Genomic DNA, 9799 nt, shown 5'->3' with positions numbered 1-9799 from the left:
ACTTAACGAGAGGCACCACTCACATCTGAAGCAGTGTGAAGTGGACTTGTACTGAAACAGTACAAGTCGCAGTGCCCCGTTACAAGGAAGATCCCGAAACGGAAAATATTGCTTAAATTGGTCCAATTTGTTTAGGTCACCGACCTTAAATGTAACGGGTACGACTTGTACTGCTTCAGTACAAGTCCACTTCACACTGCTTCAGTTGCGAGTGGTGCCTTACGTTATTTCACGTACACTAGTACGCGCAGAGGAAGACTTCTCTTTAAGACAACTAACTTAAAGAGGGTTAAATGAAAACTGTATTAATGTAATTAAGTATCTCTTCTTTCAATCTGTTAACTCTAACTTAATTATAAACTAATACTAAACGTGCAATTGAAATCTTATCGTATCTGTCTCTCTCTTTTGTTTACATCTACAGTTGATTAGTCTGCGGGATAAATGGATATAATGGCCTATACCTATTTATGGATAAGATTTCTGAACATTACTATTTAAAGTAATATCCTTCAAATATTATCTACCTCTTAGATAATATATTAATTAACAACCTTTAAGTGTTAATTTCATGTAACGATACACCCCGTTACACTAAAGGTGAGTCGAGATTCGTAGGAGCAAGTTGTGTAGTGCCATTTGGTTAATCAGCGATTATTTTAAACCTGAACATTCAACCCATATGGCGTATCTGTAACGGGGTGTCTCGTTACATAAAATTAACACTGAAGGTTATTAATTAATATATACTTTAAAAGGTAGATAATATTTTGAAATAATTATTTGACGTAGTAATATTCGGAAAGCTTGTCCATTGGTAGATATAGGCCATGATATCTACTTTCTTTGCGATCCAGTCAGCGCTGGACGCGCGCAAAGAGAGAGACAGATAAGACTTCATTACATGTTTTGTATTAGTTTATAATTAAACTAGATAGTAGCAGAAGAACTTAATTATATTGGATTCAGTTTAATTTTAACCCTCTTGAAAGCAAGTGTTTTTAAGAAAGTCTTCCTCTGCATGTACTGTTGAAATATGCACCAAGAAGGTGCAAAGGGCGACGTTTCAAGTTACGCGCAGAGAAGGTGCGTAATGCTACTATTTCATGTCTGCTAGACCCACTGTCTAGTATCCAGGCACTTGAACTCAAGCTTTCTGTAATATCGTTTGAGTTAGCGAAATTGTTGGGGTTTCTTCTGACCTCTTGAATCGCCAAAACTATATTCTCGGTTGATTTTCCGTGTCGGCCACTATTTCGAAATTCTCGTTTGGATTGGCAGTCGGATTTCACAAGTCCGACTTTACTGCAATTGTAACACGTACAGGTCTCCTTGCGCACCATCTTATCTTCAACGTAAGCCAACACCTCTTTTCCAAAAGCTCGGCCCGATCGAGATTCGAGCTCGATTGCTTGGGCGAAATGAGCCAATTCCTCAGCTTGAACCAAAAGATCGGTTCTGTGAGTTAAGTACTTAGCCATTAAGATGGAAGCCAAATCAGGGGAGGCGTATCTGACAATATTGTCCAGTACTTATTGCTCCCCGCCCCTGCTGCATCGCTTACAGCCATTAAGTATAAAAAATGCTCAGGCCAAGATCGTCTTGCCTCTTTTTTGTTAGTAAAGAGTTTAATTGCTTGAGCAGCAGTTATTGTTGTTTTGAACGTGTCATGCATCCTCTGCATCACGTATTGTTGAGTTGGTAAAACTTGCCACCATGAATCCACTTGTTTACTGAAATATCTTTCAGCAGTGCCCGTAAGATATTGTCAAAAAACGTCAGTTTTGACGCTTTCAGTCCAAAGAAATCCACATGGTTCTTGAGCCATGTCAACCTGTCTCCAAAACGTTTTTCCTTAATAAAAAAACTCTTATCCCAGACCAGCATATACTTCGGTCCCATAAAATTTTCGAATAGCCAACTTTCGTTGTCTGGCATCCGGGTCCTGTAATTTACCAGGGGTGGTGATCGTTGAATCGGCACTGGGGGGGCTTTGAGGTTGATACGGAGATAATTGCAAAGGGATTTGAGGGATTTCTTGTTCCCTCTGTGCCACCCTAGCTCGTGCCCTTGGATGATACCGATTTTGGTCACCCAAAATTTCATTTCGACCCCTCATCAAGGAATCGGCCAAGGCATTGCGGTGTAGTATACCAGCGAAATCCGCACCTAGCATGGATGTAAACATTCCACTTTCAACCGCACCTCTTAATCTTTCATCCTCGGCCAACCTGGATTGAGCTTCTTCGTTCGTTCATCTATCCCAGTAACCTTCTTTGTTTGTATCTAAAATCAAAACCGTGTCAATTGGAGTGTCATTGAGCTGATAGCGAGATAATCCAACTCACTCGAGTCGGAAATGTGGTTTTGACGGTGATGGCTCTAGGTCGTAACAAACAAATCACACTTCCCGAGGTATACCTGGCTTCCGAGCTTTCAAGAAACAATATTTCGTATGGAAAACTCGAGTGCAAAGGTTTTGGTATTGGGTATATCCAAACCAAAACGCTCAGTCAAAAAGGACACAGGCATCAACTCCCCAATCGATCGAATTGGGGGGGGGGGGTAGTCTGTTCAGATTTGAAGGGTCTTATGACGCCTAAGGACAGACTCAAAAACAGGTACCTAGTCACTGTATCGATCACAAATCTAATTATTGCAGGGTGTTTTGGCACCAAACAAAGGACAAGGCAGCAAAGAAGTTTGAACATTTCTTAGCGTTTTTCGAAAGGATATTTGAATATAAGATTCACGTATTGCGTACAGATGGGGGTGGTGAATACGAAAATGTGGATTTATTTGCAAAACCATTGGAGTAGCTCGTCAAGTCAGCGAAGCTCGCAATCAAGCTGCACAGGACGATTTTAAACATGGCAAGGTCAATGATATTCGCTAGTCGGTTACCTTTATCATTTTGGGGGGATGCCGTAGAATACGCCGCCTATATTTTAAATCGTAGTCCTACGAGTGCAAATGCAAAACGGGCATCACGAATAGAAGTGCTAACAAATCAAGTGCCAGATTTACGGGACATTGTGGCTTCTGGTTCTGTGTGTACCGCGTATCGAAACCCAGGCAAAAATTCACTTGCACAACGATCTCAGGGAGGGATTATCATTGAAAGAAGTGATGAAGTCAAGGGTTTCAGGGATTTCATGCAGAAAGCCAATAAGGTCACGGTTACGCAACACGTGGAGAATATTGAAACTTTGAGCACGGATCAGAATAATCAACTTCAGAATACATTGACTTTTGAAGATCAAGGAGAAAAAGTATCCCGTTCGAAACCCAAGATCAAGACAGGTGCTAAGAAGACTAATACCTGGAAAAGGGATGCGCATCAAACCAGAAGTGAATCCAGGTCAAATGAAGTAATACAGGCTCGGGAGGAGCCAATGAGACCTGCGCAAGTCGTTGCCCATGTATATAAAAGGGACCCTAAGCACTATGGTGAAGCTATAAAAAGTTCGAAATGCGGAGGATGGAAGATAGCAATGACTGAAGAATCAAAGGCATTGGCAGATAATGGGGTGTGGGTATTAATTAGGCGACCGCCCCACATTAACGCCTTACACACTAAATGGGTGTAGAAGACGAAGACTGATTCCAATGGAGATATCGAACGATAAAAAATCAGGCTTGTGGCATGTGGTGATGAGCAGGTATATGGAATTGGTTATGAATTCACTTTTGCTGCTGTTATGGATATGTCAACAGTTAAAGTGTTGCTGGCATTGGCGGCCACTTGGGGAGTCCCAGCGAGGCATGGAGATTTTCCGAATGCCTACGTTAAAGCAGATAAAGAGCCAGGATTGAAAATATACCCCCATGAACCGCAGTCGATGGAATTCGGTACTGAACTCTTAAAAAAATTGGGCGTCAAAGACAAACAAGAAGTTATATTGGAATTACGAAAAAGTTTGTACGGCTTGAAACAAGCCGGTCGTCTATGGAGCCAATTGCTACATAAAAAACTGTAAGAAGCAGAGTTTCAACAATGCATCTCAGACATATGTCTTTATTGGACATGCAACAATATTAATATTGTTGTTGTAGGTGTATATGTCGATGATCTTCTGGCTACAGGGACAAGCGCAACGGCTGTAGAAGATCTTTTCACTGGATTGAAGAGTTTATCCATCAAAGATCTGGGTCAAGTTAGCAAGGTTCTCGGAATGCGAGTGAAACTCGAAGATGCTCAAGGTTATATCCTAGATCAGGAGGAGACTATCACGGAAATTTTGCGTTAGCATGGAATGCTGGAAGCAAACCCCACGCGTGCACCAATTGGCGCCGACTGCTACGAAGTGGCAACAAATGACGTCATCTTTCTCGAAAACTCACCGAAGGTTGGAGGCCCCACAATGAAGGATTTTCAATCGCTTGTTGAATTTTTATTGTGGATATCGAAGTGCACTAGACCTGATATAGCTTTCGCTATATCAGGTCTAGTGCACCTCGATATCCACAGACAAAGCTACGAGACAGACACACAAACCAAGATTACAAGACTGGAAGCTTGCGAAAAGGATTGCAAGGTACCTAAAAGGAACCAAGGCTCTAAAGGTAGAAATGAAGCTAAATCAAGAAAAGTACACCGGCATACGTTTGGAGTCGTACAGTGACGCTGACTTTGCAGCTGACAAACAAGATCGCAAGTCGCTTACCGGAGGCATTATACTCCTCAACGGAATGGATATTGGTTGGAAATCCAAAAAAAACAAGGAGGGGTTGCTGTATCAACAATGGAAGCCGAGTCAGTAGCAGCTTTGGAAGTCGCAAGGGACTTATTGGGCGTGCGTGAAATTTGTATGGAAATTGGTTTGAAGCCAGCCTTACCTATGGTTATGCACGTGGACAACCAAGCAGCTACAAGCCGACTCACGGGTGAAGCATCGTCGACAAAAGCCAAGCATATCGATGTGCGAATCAAGTTTTTGTTTGATAATGCTAAAAGAAGGGTAATTTCAGCTCGTTAGGTGAAGACCGAACTAATGCTAGGTGATTTACTCACTAAGGCGTTAGATACGCGCCAGATTCAAGAATTGCGAAAGTTGATGCATATCAACTAACGGCTAGGGGTGAGCGTATGACAGAGGTGGAGTGTTGAAATATGCACAAAGAACGTGCATATGGCGACGTTTCAAGTTACGCGCAGAGGAGGTGCATAATGCGAATTTTCAAGATACAAACAAAGATGATTGTCTGCACTCCCCTGGGTGGTTTCCACTGAAGCAGGGGTACCACAAGAACTTCTAATACGATGGCTTACGCCATCGTCATCACCACGAACAGATATAAGTGCGGGTGACGGCACGGGAGACGGTGCTGGCGATGAGAAATCATCCTCATCGTCGGAACCAAACATGCTATAGCGAACGCTATCAGCACGTCTATTCGGTTGAGCCCCTTCAATTGAAGGCTTATAGTCAGCCGCCTGACGACAATCAGGCGACTGTTCTACTGTCCCCGAGTTGACCATTTCATCCGACTCGCATTCACAGTCAACCCCCAATGAGGGGTCGCACTCACGTGGTGACGCATCAAGTGCACCTGCAACATCTACTGTTGCAGGAGAAGATAGTACTACGCAGACGAAACGTCTGCCGCAAGAGGCAGCCGAAGGCGCCGCACTATTTGCATACCGCTTGGACTCGTTAGCCATGCGATGAAATTGAAATTGATGGTTCTGACCAATCAACATCGTTTTCAATTAAGTGGTCGTATAGTGACAACTCTATTTAAAGACAGTGTTCGACGTCCCTTTTACGACCGCCGCCCACATCAGTAGATGCAACCGCTTGGTTTCACCACCTTCGCGATTCTTTGGGCTCATAACCTGTTGGGAAGTAAGCAATGCGTTTCCGCAGAACTAGGTAGAAGTAAATGGAGATGTATTCATAGTTACCTTAAATCTGCTAAGACTTACTAACATGCATGCATCAGAGAGCACCTGCTGTTCTTGTCATCCTATATCCTTCTCATCTTATCGCTCTTTCTTGAATTACTGCCCTTTCTTATCGTATTTTTTATAATTCGGCCATCAATTCCGGGCGCTCTTGGTCTATTTCCTTCTAGCAAAAACAGTTCGTGCAAGCACACTAACTAGCCACCGAACGCCAATCTTTTTTCTCGAGGGCATGCGACCTGAAGGTGACCCGTTTGACCACAGCGGTAGCAATATGTATGCCCCTGGTGATCAGTCTTATCCTTAAAGATATTTGCTGAATCAACAGCGTTTACCACGTGCCGACCGATTTTATGTGCGCGGCTCAATTTTGCGTAGTTTGCCGTCGATGCGAAATAGCTTCATTCGTTTAGATTTCTTCAAAAATAAACCTAGAAGGTGCTGTTTGTATACCCTCGAGGAATTAATTGTTGAAAGCAAAGTAGAACTTGTGTTGGAGGCGGCAGTAAAGGCGGTAATTACGGCTTTGCATAATAAGTTGGGCGAAAGTCGACAACTGCGCCACAGGACGCTGAACTTGAGCGACGGCTTCTCTTCGGTATTACACCGACCAAGTACCTCGGTGAGGCAGACAACAAGTTTTACGAGTATTTGCAGCGTGGTTATCTAAGCTACACATCATACGACGTCATGGCCTCATATGTGACGGCCGTCCAGAGCTCTGGTTTCGGCAAGAGTCGGTTGCTATATGAATTGGCACAGAAAGCACTTGGCGGTTCGGAGGGGTCCGTCAAAGATTTAAAAAGAAAAGTTGTATACACGAGCACAAGTCGGATGGTTTCCCGATGGCAACAACCAAACTTACGGATTGTGCAAATTGGCACAATTCTTTCGCTTGACGCCGACATTCCGATCTGTGGAAGTCGGGGTAACATCATCATACGCATCGATGGGTCCGCATAATGCGTGATTTTATCCAAAACGCAATTGTCCGCACCTCCACACGCGTCGCTTACAGCTGTCAGGAACAACATATGTTCCGTCCAACTATGATGAGGCGTTTTACCCACTTCACGCTTTGAGCGGGTGTAATCTTGGTGGAATAAGTCTGAAGGAAACTTTTCATCGCATGCTCCAGGGTTTGACTCTCTGGGCACCAAGATTTGACCTATCTACGGGAGTATTTTTGTCCCGTACTCGCAAGGTGTTGTCCAAGAAAATCAACGTTAACATGCTCGGGCCGCTCAAAACCACATGCGCGCTCAAAAAATCCCACTTGACGAACAAATTCTTCGCCCCATTCTAATAATCCACCACCAACTTCTTATCCATCGAAAGGTTGCAATGCCAACTTTCGTTGTCTTCCATCCGGCACCCCTTCAAGTTGACGACGAGAGTGCTCAATAACAGGGTGTGGTATACCCCTTCCTGGGTTAAACCACCGTTCGCGTCCTGTCCATACATGTCTTGCCCAGGAGCCTGTCTCATGTCACAATTGACATTTTACACGAGCAGACCTAAGCTCTGCACCTTTCGAATGAGACGTTCGCCGGACACTATAGTAAGTATTTGGTGAGATATTTGACGAACTTTTGGGAGAAGGGGTACGCTCCCATGCCTGGAGATTCATACCTGCTCTGACTCCCAAAATCGATCCAAAAACACTTGACTCCGCGGAGTGTTTCGGTATCGTCCCGCTTATCCGGGTTATGATAGATTCATCCTTCTCATCCGTTCAGACAAGTTTCTGAGCATAGGCAGTACCTGGCACCTCCAACTTTTCTTCAATTTGATGTTCGACGTCCCTTTTATGACCGTCGCTCACATCAGTAGATGCAACCGCTTGGTTGCACCACCTTCGCGATTCTTTGGGCTCATAACCTGTTGGGAAGTAAGCAATGCGCTTCCGCAGAAGTAGGTAGAAGTAAATGTGAGATGTATTTATAATTACCTTAAATCTACTAAGACTTACTAACATGCATGCATCAGAGAGCACCTCCTGTTCTTGTCATCCTATATTCTTCTCATCTTATCGCTCTTTCTTGAATTACTGCCTTTTCTTATCGTATTTTTTATAACTCGGCAATCAAGTCCGGGCGCTCTTGGTCTATTCCCTTCTAGCAAAAACAGTTCGTGCAAGCACACTAACTAGCCACCGAACGCCAATCTTTTTTCTCGAGGGCATGCGACCTGAAGGTGACCCGTTTGACCACAGCGGTAGCAATATGTATGCCCCTGGTGATCAGTCTTATCCTTAAAGAGATTTGCTGATTCAACAGCGTTTACCACGTCCCGACCGATTTTATGTGCGCGGCTCAATTTTGCGGAGTTTGCCGTCGATGCGAAACAGCTTCATTCGTTTAGATTTCTCTAAAAATAACCTAGAAGGTGCTGTTTGTATACCCTCGAAGAATTAATTGTTGAAAGCAAAGTTGGAAGTCGGAGATTCATACCTGCTCTGACTCCCAAAATCGATCCAAAAACACTTGACTCCGCGGAGTGTTTCGGTGTCGTCCCGTTTATCCGGGTTGAGAGAGATTCATCCTTCCCATCCGTTCAGACGAGTTTCCGAGCATAGGCAGTACCTGGCACCTCCAACTTTTTTTCAATTTGATGTTCGACGTCCCTTTTACGACCGTCGCCCACATCAGTCGATGCAACCGCTTGGTTGCACCACCTTCGCGATTTTTTGGGCTCATAACCTGTTGGGAAGTAAGCAATGCGCTTCCGCAGAAGTAGGTAGAAGTAAATGTGAGATGTATTCATAGTTACCTTAACTCTGCAAAGACTTACTAACATGCATGCATCAGAGAGCACCTCCTGTTCTTGTCATCCTATATTCTTCTCATCTTATCGCTCTTTCTTGAATTACTGCCCTTTCTTATCGTATTTCTTATAACTCGGCAATCAAGTCCGGGCGCTCTTGGTCTATTCCCTTCTAGCAAAAACACTTCGTGCAAGCACACTAACTAGCCACCGAACGCCAATCTTTTTTCTCGAGGGCATGCGACCTGAAGGTGACCCGTTTGACCACAGCGTTAGCAATATGTATGCCCCTGGTGATCAGTCTTATCCTTAAAGATATTTGCTGATTTATCAGCGTTTACCACGTCCCGACCAATTTTATGTGCGCGGCTCAATTTTGCGGAGTTTGCCGTCGATGCGAAACAGCTTCATTCGTTTAGATTTCTCTAAAAATAACCTAGAAGGTGCTGTTTGTATACCCTCGAGGAATTAATTGTTGAAAGCAAAGTAGAACTTGTGTTGGTGGCGGCAGTAAAGGCGGTAATTACGGCTTTGCATAATAAGTTGGGCGAAAGTCGACAACTGCGCCACAGGACGCTGAACTTGAGCGACGGCTTCTCTTCGGTATTACACCGACCAAGTACCTCGGTGAGGCAGACAACAAGTTTTACGAGTATTTGCAGCGTTGTTATCTAAGCTACACATCATACGACGTCATGGCTTCATATGTGACGGCCGTCCAGAGCTCTGGTTTCGGCAAGAGTCGGTTGCTATATGAATTGGCACAGAAAGCACTTGGCGGTTCGGAGGTCCGTCAAAGATTTAAAAAGAAAAGTTGTATACACGAGCACAAGTCGGCTGGTTTCCAGATGGCAACAGCCAAACTTACGGATTGTGCGAATTGGCACAATTCTTTCGCTTGGCGACGACATTCCGATCTATGGAAGTCGGAGATTCATACCTGCTCTGACTCCCAAAATCAATCCAGAAACACTAGACTCCGCGGAGTGTTTCGGTGTCGTCCCGCTTATCCGGGTTGAGAGAGATTCATCCTTCCCATCCGTTCAGACAAGTTTCCGAGCATAGGCAGTACCTGGCACCTCCAACTTTTCTTCAATTTGATGTTCGACGTCCCTTTTACGACCG

This window comes from Bremia lactucae, linkage group LG1 (genome assembly GCF_004359215.1).
Source record: "Bremia lactucae strain SF5 linkage group LG1, whole genome shotgun sequence".
Lineage (NCBI taxonomy): Eukaryota > Oomycota > Peronosporomycetes > Peronosporales > Peronosporaceae > Bremia > Bremia lactucae.
This window is presented reverse-complemented; position numbering follows the sequence as displayed.